The following is a 12,500-nucleotide window of genomic DNA, read 5'->3' as shown; positions in this document are numbered from 1 at the left end:
CGAATAAAAAAAAGAAAAAAAGAAAAAAAATAAAAATAAAAAAATAAATAAAATAAAAAAAAGTGATAAAACCGAATCATAAAAAAAAAAGATATGCGATTCGGATATTATTGATCCCTTCGGAGGTCCCCATTTGCTTCAAGTTTATGGCGAGATGTTGGTGGTGACTCGATTTTATTTGATTTATTTAATGGTTGCTTTTTTTGTACCGTTGTAGTTTCGTCAATTGTTATTTTCTGTTTTATCTGTAATTGATACTAAGTAAGAACGTTATCATTCAAGACTTTCAGAAAGATCGGCTTACTCATAATCACAAGAGAAAGATACACAGGATCAGAAAGAATTGTATCCACTTTTATCACCCTTGTCCCTTTTAGCACAGACGCTCCCACACAAACGCAAGAATAGGGGCCAGTGCGCTCCAAGGACCCCAGGTACAGAATATCGAAGCACGAGGAACCAGGTAAAAAGTAGCCCGGGAACCAGAACGGAACTCCTTTCCTCCCAGATCCATACTTGCGTCCAGAAGATGGCAATAAATCTACAGCCGTGGCAAGTGTGACAATCATAGCAGACGACACACACGACAAGCACGTACACACACATAAACACACACACACACATACTCTCTCTCTCTCTCTCTCTCTCTCTCTCTCTCTTTCTTTCTCTCTCTCTCTCTCTCTCTCTCTCTCTCTCTCTGTCCCTCACTCTCTCTCTCTCTCCCTCTCTCTCTCTCTCTTTCTTTCTTTCTTTCTTTCTTTCTTTCTTTCTTTCTTTCTTTCTTTCTTTCTTTCTCTCTCTCTCTCTCTCTCTCTCTCTCTCTCTCTCTCTCTCTTTCTTTCTTTCTTTCTTTCTTTCTTTCTTTCTTTCTTTCTTTCTTTCTTTCTTTCTTTCTTTCTCTTTCTCTTTCTCGGTCTCTCTTTCTCTTTCTTTCTCTTTCTCGGTCTTTCGGTCACTTTCTTTCTCTTTCTTTCTCTCCTCCTTCTCTTTCTTTCTCTTTCTTTTTCTTTCTCTTTCTCTCTCTTTCTCTTTCTCTTTCTTTCTCTTTCTCTCTCTTTCTCTTTCTCTCTCTTTCTCTTTCTCTCTCTTTCTCTTTCTCTCTTTCTCTTCCTCTCTTTCTCTCCCTCTCTTTTACGGACAAACTTACAAACACACATTCACACACACACACTCAAACACAGAAGCTGCTCCCCTTTTCGCGCCCGTCCAGCTCCGCGTCCTCCAGGAGTCCCGGGCACGCCTTGGGCCTTCTTAACGCAGACTTCTATTGCCTCAGATAATGGCATTCCTAAATGTTACTCTCGTTACCCCGGGTAATGGAATCTCTCAAGGACGCTGTTCATTTCTCCGGATGAGTGTTTTATCAGCGAGGCCTCCAAGGTTATTTTGAAATGCGATCTTCATTATCCTAAATGACGTCTGTCTCGGATATTACCCTCATTACTTCGGATGATGATAATCCAAGATATTACATTCACGAGTCCAAATAATTACACTCTTGAATATTACCTCATCAACAGCGGCCGAAGGAGTGGAGAAAATTCCCAGCATGAGGCCGGGGAATCTTGCTCCTGAATACATTTCCAAGATTGTAGATGGAAGTAAAAACATTGTACTAATTATGAATTTACGACGTACTGTTAAGTGCACCACTCACTATTTGTGAATTTTTGGTACCTAAATAAATTCATACTTATTTTCACATCTCTCTGAAAACAGTCTTTAGCCTCAATCATACAGGGTAATGTGTGGAATTCATGTTGAACAGATTGCAACAGGAACAACGAAGGGAAGGGCAAGAAGACACACGAATATGCCGAAGGCCTTTTCACTATTGCTTCGTCTTCTTTCCCTTCCCTTCGTTGTTCCTGTTGCAATACAGGGTAATGTTCATATTTTCTGAATAACTTTCACTCTGGTAGATAAGGACAATCCTATTTCTCATCTTCATTATTTCAGATCACATTCCGGATAATAACTGATCTTCCTTACTACGGATATACATCATATCAATCTTTTTAATCTAGATCATTTCGCAGTCAAGCATTTTTCGTGTGACTGTGTGATAGTGTGTGTGCTGAGAAACACAAGACTCCAAGCATAAAGGTTATAGTGAAGACATACCTTGACATCTTCATACTTAGACATGCACTGGGTGTGTGTCTGTGTATATGCGTGTCCGTGAGTTTGTGTATGTGTCTGTATGTGTGTGTGTGTGTGTGTGTGTGTGTGTGTGCGTGTGTGTGTGTGTGTGTGTTTCTGTCTGTCTGTAAGTATATCTGTCTTTCTTCCTGTATATATGTCTGTTTGTTTGTCTGTCTAGCTGTCTGTGTACAATAGTGATAGATATTATAATGACAATGATATGGTGATATGATAATCATAATAAGCATAATTACATAGAAAACAATAAATATGATAATTGTTAATGATCATACGATAACATTAATAGGAGGAGCAATAAAATGAAAAAATATACTGATAGTTACAATAATTATAATATTGATCATGATGAGGTCATTAATGACAATGATAATGATGATAATAACAATAATGGAAATAACAAAAACATCATTGATAATAAAAATAATAATATCTGAAATGCTAATAACAATACTACTAATAATAACAATTATATCAATAATAATATCAGTAACAATCATATAAATAATAATAATAATAATTAGCAGCATTCAGACAGCGCATACCTCCGCCGGGGCAATAGGGTCACTGACGCAATAAAAACATTCAGACTTGAAGAATTACATCAAAATCACCTCTTTCTCACGTACACAAGTGAGGCCCGTGTTTCCCAATCTCGCAGTGATAATGTATAATGAATCCATATAAAAAAAATGAATTCATAAAAAAAAAAAAATCATATAAAAAATGAATTCATATAAAAAAAATGAATTCATATAAAAAAAATGAATTCATATAAAAAGAAAAAATTAATCCATATAAAAAAAATGAATTCATATAAAAAATAAGCTAAGACACACCCCTGGAAAACAATAATAAAGTATCAGTTCATACATTTTGAAGTATCCTAATAATCGACTAATTAACCAAAGGTACCAAACTCATGATTGGCGGAGGTAATACCGATACCCATGATGCTAATACCAAAAAATGATAATAAAATAACAATCAAAATAATAATAATGATAAAATTAAAAATAATAAAAATAACAATAATGATAATAATAATAGTAACAATGATAATGATAATAATATGCAATGTTCATAATAATGATGATGATAATAATAATAATAATATTAATAATAATAACAATAATAAGCATCATAATGGTAATAATAATAATAATAATAATAATAATAATAATAATAACAATAATAATAATAACGAGAATTATAATAATAATAATAATGATGATAATAATAATAATAATAACTATAAAAACAATAATAATATCATTAATAAGGATAGTAATGGTAAAAGTAGCAATAATAATGATAATAATGATATTAGTAATAACATTGAAAGTTATATTAAAATAATATAAATATTGATAATAATGATAAAAGTAATAATAGTGATAATGATGATATTAGTAATAATATTTATAATCATCAATACAAATCGTGATTAATAATTACCAACAATAATAATGAAAAAATAATAAAATAACAATAATCATAATAATGATAACAATGATAACAAATAATACCAACAGCAATGAAAATAACAAAAATGATAAAGAGCAATGATAAAAATAATAACAATAATAATTATCAATACAATTCATCATTAATAATTACCAATAATAATAATGAAAAAAATGATAAAATAACTATAATCATAATGCCGATAACAATAATGACAGAAATAATAATAACATGAACAACAACAATAATAATACAAATAACAATCATAACAATAATAATGACAAAAAGGACAATAATAATAATGATAATTATCATAAAAATAAAAACAATAATAATAATAATAATAATAATAATAATAATAATAATAATAATAATAGTAATAATTATACTTATCATAATAATGATAACAATAGTAATAATAATAAGAATGTTAATAATAATAATTATAATAATAATAGTAGTGATAATAATAATAATAATAATAATAATAATAATAATAATAACAGTAATGATAATGATAATAAAAATAATAAAAATAATAATGATAATAACCAAAATATAATAATGATAATGATAATAAGAGTAATAACAATAATGCTAATAATAAAAACAATAACAATAATGACAACAATATTAATGATGATATTAATAACCATAATCACAATAATTATAATAATAATATAAATCATAATGATAATACCAATGCCAATAATAATAATAATAATAATAATAATAATAATAATAATAATAATAATAACAATAATAACAACAATATGGTAATTGAAATAATAATCATAATAATTATAATAATTATTATTATTGATATTATTATTATTATTATTATTATTATTATTATTATTATCATTATTATTATTATTATTATTATTATTACTATCTTTATCATTATCATTAAATCAATGATGAATAAAATAACAAAAATGATAATACTGACAAAGAATTAGTAACAAGAATGATAATTACAACATTACTTAAAATAAAAGTAATACATGATAACAATCATAACAATGATAAATACAATAATAATGAAGATAATTAATGATTATTATTATTATATAATAATAATTAAGATTATTAATGATAATGACAATGATAATAATAATAATAGTATCAAAAGTTTGAACAAAGACAATATAAACAATAACTAATGGTGGTAGTAATATTAGTTATAACATAATAGCATATATATACCATTATAATGATAATAATAATAATAATAATATCAACAACAAAATCAACAAAAAAATAACAATAAAATATTTTGTAAAATTATGATAAAATAACAACAATAACAATAATAATAATAATAATAATAATAATAATAGCAATAATAACAATAACAATAAAGATAATAATAGCAATAATAACAATAACAATAAGAAAATAATAATAACAATAATAGTAATGATAACAACAACAACAATAACAATAACAATAACAATAATAATAATAATAATATTGATAATAATGATAATAACGATAATGATGATGATGTCATGGATTAAAATCATGAAAATGATTTGATTATAATAAGAAAAATGATAAAGTTAATTACTATAAAACTAATGAAACCAATAATAACAATGATGTTAACCATAATATAGAGAAATGATAATAACAAAAACAATAATAATAATAATGCTAATAATAATAATAAAAACATAATATTTATCATAACAATGATAATAAGTTAATAATTATAATAATAATAACAATAAATAATGATAATGGCATTGATAATAACAACAATAATTATAAATGAATAATGACAATGAAAATAATAACTATGATAATGATAACAATAATATAGATAAGGATGATAATAAGAACAAATATAATTATTATTACTATTACCATTATCAATATTTATACAATCATTGACATTATCATTATTATCCTCATTGTCATTATTGTCATTATTATCATTATCATCATAAGTTGCATTATAAGTATAATAATAATAATTATAATAATAACAATAATTATCATTATTATTATTATTATTGTTATCATCATTTTATTATTATCATCATTATTACCATTATTATTATGATTTTCATTATTATCACTACCATTATCATTATCATCATTATTATCACTTTATTATTATTATCATTATCATAATAATAATCATGATAATAACAATAAAAATATTGATAATATCAATTCTACCAATAATTATTATAACAGAAGTAATAACAATGAAAACATTAATAATTATGACAATGATAACAATAATATCATTAATAACAATAATAATAATACTAGCAACATTAATATTATCTTCACTATTATTACTAATGTTATCATTATCATTATTATTATCATTATCAATATTAATATTAATATAATGTGTTTTATTATAATAATCATGATCACTTTAATTATAATCATAAGTATTATAATTATATAATTATTGTCATTATTATTGTTAATGTTATTATTATTGTTATTATATATCATTATTATTATTATTACTATAATCATTATTATTATTAATACTATTATCATTATTATCATTTTCATTATTTATTAGTATTATTGTTATCATTGTTGCTATTATTATTATTATTATTATTATCATTATCATTATCATTATCTTTATAGATGCTGCTGTCATTATTATCATTTAATTGTAATCATAACTATAATTATTATTATGATGGTAATAATAATGATAATAATCATTATCATTATCATTATTACTGCAATTACAATAACAATAATAATGATTAGAAAATATTAATAATAATAATAATAACAATAATGATAATAATAATGATAATAATGATAATAATAATAATAATAATAATAATAATAATAATAATAATAATAATAGTAATAGTAATAATAATGACAATAATAATAATAATTGTGATAATAATAACATTATTTTCATTATTGTTATTATCATTATTATAGTTATCATTATTATGATCATCATCATCATCATCATCATCATTATTATCATTATTATTATTACTACATAATGATGATGATGATGATGTTAATAATAATAAAAATAATAATAATAACGATAATAATAATAATAATAATAATAATAATAATAATAACAACAACAACAACAAGAACAACAACAGCAACAACAATAATAATAATGATGATGATGATGATAATAATGATAATAATAATAACTATAATAGCAACAATAATGATAATAATAACAATGATAATATTAATGATAAAAATGATAACAATCAACGTCGTAACCATCATCATCATAATAATAGTAATAATAAAAACAATAATAATAACAACGCTATTGATAATAGTAATTATCAATATTATTATCATTATCATTACCACTATCATTATTATCATGCTAATAACAACAACAATAATAGAAAAAATAAGAACAATAATGATAATAATGATAATAATAATAATGATAATAATAATTATAGTAATGATAATAGTAATAATTATGATAAGAAAATATCGAAAATATAAATACTCGCATTAATAAAAATAATGATATATAATAATGATAATATTGATGATAATAATGATGACGATAAGAATAAAACTAACAATTATGATAATAAAAATGATGATAATAATAATATTAATAATGAGAATGATAATAACAAAGTAATATCACTAATAACAATTATTTCACAATAATGATAATGATTGATATTACTATTATTATTATCATTATCATCATCATTATCATCATCATCATCGTCATCACTGTCATCGTTATCATCATTATCATTGTCAGTATTATCATAAACATCCTATTGTTATTATCATTAATATTGTCATTATTATTATTTGTAGTAGTAGTAGAAATAGTAGTAGTAGTGTTGTTATTATTATTATTATCATTATCATCATCATTACTATTATCACTATCATTATTATCATCATTACTAATGTTATTATCATTATTATTAATATTATCATCATCATTATCGTTATTATCAACATTATCATTACTATTATCATGATTATCATTATCATTACAATAATCATTACCATTATTATTATCATTATAATAATAATAATCTTTTTAATATTTTTTCTAATGATTGTAATTACTTGTAATTATTATCATTAGCATTTTATCATTACTATCATTATTACTATTATAACTATTATTATCATCATCATCAGTATTTTTATGATATCATTGTCATTGTCATTATTATTAATAGTGATAATGATAATAATAAAAAGGATAGTGATAATGAGAAATAGAAAATAGAAAAGATAATAACAAAATCAATGAAAATAATAATAATTATTATAATAACAATGACAATGATTATAGTGATGATAATGATGAAGATGAGGATGAGGAGATAATGGTAATGATGACGATGATGATGATGATGATGATGATGATAATGATAAAAATTATGATAATGATGACGATGATGATGATAATGATGATGATGATGATGATAATGATAATGATGATAATGATGATTATGATTTTGATTGCTATCATTATCATTGTTAATAACAATAGCAAGAGCAATAATAATGATAATGACAAAAATAATGATAATAATGATGAAGATGCTAATATCATTAAGAACAATATTCTAATGAAAATAGCAATGGAAACAATAATAATGGTTTAAAATTATAAAAAGTAAAGCAAAAATAAACACAATAATGATAATAATAATGATAACAATAATATCATTATTATCATTATCATCATTACCATTATCATCATTATCATTATTATCATTATCATCATTGAAAGAAGAAGATGAAGATGATGATGATGATGATTATCATTATTATTATCATTATCATTATGATGATGATTGATAATGATGATAATGACAGTCATAATTATAATGACAATAATAATTATAGTGATATTAACTACAGTAATAATGAAAAAAAGGATGGAAATAATGATAATAATAATGACAATAATAGTAATGATAATAATATACAATATACATTGTCATTAACATTATCATTATGTTTTTTATTATCATCATAATTTGTTTTTGTCATTTTTCTGTTCAACAACATTTATCCTCTTCACAATTAAGTATATTTCATATTTCAGTAAATTAAGAACATTTGCACGTAAAAGAAAGTTATTTTTCTTACTTATACTGACTGCAATTTCCACCGCCATCCACCTCCTCTCTCAGTATCGATCAAGTTAGAGATAAACATAAACAATGAAGATAAAACTGTTGCATCTACTGTAATGGTTCTATCAGTGTCGATGAAAAAGACAATCTCCAGTCAATTCCCACTCACTCGCTGTTGTTTCCAGTCCAGTGTCGCCTCTTCTGCATTACTGACATCTATTGTTTCCTGCTCTTGTCGTGTCTTTGTTTGTTTTTTTATTGTTTTGTTTGCTTTCCTTTTTTTTTTTTAACTGAATCGTCTAATCACCTGGGTACTGAGACACTTTCTCATTCAAGTAGCCATTCTCATGATTATTATGCATTCGAACACTCGTTTCACTGTCACGGGGATCACAGCACATGATTACAGGATAATAGGTGAGTTGCCTTTATTCCGAAGCACTCTTGGGGGTCGAAATTCATTGCATGGGATTCTACAGCATTCACTTCAGCTTCGCAACAGACTTTCCCGTTTCTTCGAGTGTTGCAATACTTCTGTAGATCACCTAAAGTTCAGAAGTGAACGATGTATCACACTCTCTGCCACAGCAAAAGGTAACACTCATCTAGATAAAAGTAAACTCCCTCTTTTAATTAAAGAAAGTATACATAATCATATGAGGGGATATATTACATACTCTTTTTTTAGCGTATTAAGATATAATGATGATATAAACGAAAAATTAGGAAAAAAAGAAGAAAAAAAAAAAACTCGTACCGTACCATGATGTCGTAATTTCTGCCACCACGAGAGGACGACCCCGTTCCCCGTCAACAAAGGTGTTTAGCAAAACCTTTTCAGCGAAATTACACTCGCGTGACATCATCATGCAGTACGGATGACTTTACATCAACATCAAAGGGCGTCCGCTTTTATGGCACGAGGGTAACGTTCACGACATGGGGATGAACAGCGGCCGTGATGAATAAGGGAGAGATTCGCCGGGTGTCGAAAAGAAATGTCAGAGTTGAGGTCAGAAAAAGGATGAAAGAATCGGCCAGATCGGGGAGCACCTTGTCTCATCAGGAGCATTTTAAATATTCTTTACTTGGTTGGTAAGAATTCAAGTGCAAACAGACGCCTCGGATGGATAAACATGCATCATCTGGGCGTCTGGATTGAAACATGTTAAGAGAAAACCGACAGTAATTTATCCCATGTCTGTTAAACATCCAAAACAATGACACCAAATAATCTTTATATCCGTGAATTCTATCAGTTCTTTTATAATACCATAATGAGGCATGAATATGTAGTTGCAGTTAAGAACAGAATTACCTCTTCCTCCTCCTCCTCCTTTTAATCCCCTCCCCCCCCCCCCCCCAAAAAAAAAGAAGATAATACGAAGCCATTTCAGCTAAGAAAGAAATTATGTCCCTGAGAAATATCGTCGATTCCCCTGCCACAGCCTGACATCATAAGCTTTTTCACAGGAGTCGAGGTCGCCGACTTGTGACATCGTCTTGTGACATCACCGACTTCGCTTGTTAAATGCACGAGATAATGACATCCGTTCCTTATCTTCGCTTTTTATCATCTGTGTATGATGCGTGAAGATGGTGAAGAAGGACAATCATGATGATGTCGAAATCAATGATGAGTGAACAAGATAAAAGTAAGGCAAATTGGGGTGTCCTCAGATTACACGACGTAATGATTTCTTTACTTATCAATATTCCTTAATGGAATGACCGGGTTGATGCATAATGCCATCCAGTGAATAAATACTTTTCCCTCGGATTCAGCTTCATCAGTAAATATAAAATGGTCCTGATGTAACAGCTGCCCTACAAAGGCTATTTGGCAGAACATCCCGACAATAAAACGTCGACGCAGGAAGGTCGTCCACGACAGTCCCGAATGAAAGGGCGCTCGACACAACCGGGAACATCAAAACACTTTTGCAATCCATTAAAACGTTTCAGCTATTTATGAACCGACTACCATGAACATACATTTGCTGAAAAAATCTAAACCAACATTTTAAATTGCCTTTTGCAATGAGGAAACGCTGCCGTGCCCGGTATCAGTAGCGGAACATTTTTTGAATGTGGAAGTAATCTCCGTGATCACTCTAAAACTTATAAGCATCCTGGCCTTAATCACAAGACAACAAAGAACCTGTCACGACGTAGCACGCAGCCCATCGCTTTCATCTGGCTTCTGATAGCGTCTAAAATTCTTCGATCGTAACTGACACATTTCACAAGCTTTAAGAAATGTCCTGCTGCTATTCAGGACAGAGAATATGGTGCTCATAGACACTCGGCTTCCGTGGTGTTGTACACCAAGAACCGCTTGACACAAGTTACAACAAATGTCCAAGTTCCTTACAGCACCCTCTGTCAAATGCCTTTAATAAAACCTCTTTTGTTTCACGGGTCATTTGTGTAGTGACATATGATTTGGGTCATAGCAAACAATCAGTTTGACAATTATCGTTAAATTCATAATGATTTTTGTACATGGTGTGTACATATCCGAAGGTAAAATAAATGTGAGTTTCCTTAATCCTTGAATATATTCCTCTACTAATTATGTAAGATGTGCTAATCTTATGTTACTAATTTCATCTTCTGACACCGTGTAATGTGTACATTTTCTCTGGTTTCTTTTAGTTTAAATACATGTAAATTATCGCATCACGAGGGCCATCCGTGCCGCGCATCCCAAGGACTCAGCCATTGCATGGAGGAGGCGAGTGCCAAGACAGAATGCCGTGCACAGAACCTGCCAGGAACAGCTCAGGATGCCCTGCAAGCCCTGGCAGCGCGTTCTGCCTCGAGGTTGCGAAGTGTAGGTATTCAGAACTTGGAAATGACGGACTTCACCTCTGACAACAGACCACGAGATGAAGTTCTGTGTCGTGCATCGTTTGGATCGAGTGGGACATCAACATACACGAACCGCTAAAAGAGCCCTTCGCCCAAGACAAGTATTGATAAAATGGGAAACATTTTGGTGTGTGTGACCCAGTTATCAGGTACGCCTGGTCGTCCACAGGCCGCCCGGTGGCCACCCCCCGCCTCCCCCACCCCACCCTCCTGCCACAAGAAGGTGGTTGGCCCGGGTGTGGTCGTGGGCGGCGGGCTGCGGGCGGGCGGGCGGGCGGGCGAACAGGCGGGCGGGCGGGCGACACCAGCAGCAGCAAGGGATGGGCGGAGGCGCTGGCGTTGCCTTACCTTGAGAAGGTGTTGAGGGCGGCTGTGACCACTGTGTAAGACTCCACGGTAGGGCGGTAGTTACGCACTATCCACGTGAGACATGCAACTTTGCACGGGGCTGGCTAGGCTACGGTATTGATTCTGGTGCTGCAGTAGCTACTGGATTACGGAGCAGTGCGCCAGCAGGCAGTGCTGGACCGGCGCGCTTACTGCTTGTGCCTGCCTGCTTGCTTGCTAACACCCTGGGGGCCACGCTGGCCAACACCAAGCGGTCACTGGCACACTGTCACACGCGGGCGGCACTACGGGCGTGTATGTACGGCACGGGCACTGGCAGAGGAGCGCGGCGGGCGGTGCTGGAAGGGAGGGCGGGGGCCGTGTGGCGGGGGTGGCGCTGCTGCCTCCCGCCCCGCCACCTGAGCTCACCCCGCGCCGCTATCGATCCGCGGCCTCGCGCAGCAGCGGGCCCGGCCGCCACCGCCACTACAGCCGCTCCTGCTGCTGCTGCTGCTACTCATGTTGCTACTGTTGCTGACTCTGCTACTCGTGTTACTGTTT

General features: G+C 30.2%; 1 protein-coding gene across 1 annotated transcript in view; it reads right to left on the bottom strand.

Moving 5' to 3' along the window:
- The window catches only part of LOC138860854 (glucose transporter type 1-like), a gene marked incomplete in the record, with an annotated part of 557,530 nt that extends 545,220 nt beyond the window's left edge, over positions 1-12,310 (bottom strand). The window contains 1 exon segment of the mRNA XM_070119287.1: positions 11,961-12,310.
- Between the last annotated feature and the right edge of the window lie 190 nt (positions 12,311-12,500).

The sequence above is a fragment of the Penaeus vannamei genome, chromosome 4 (genome assembly GCF_042767895.1).
Source record: "Penaeus vannamei isolate JL-2024 chromosome 4, ASM4276789v1, whole genome shotgun sequence".
Taxonomy (NCBI): Eukaryota; Metazoa; Arthropoda; class Malacostraca; order Decapoda; family Penaeidae; genus Penaeus; species Penaeus vannamei.
This window is presented reverse-complemented; position numbering and strand designations above follow the sequence as displayed.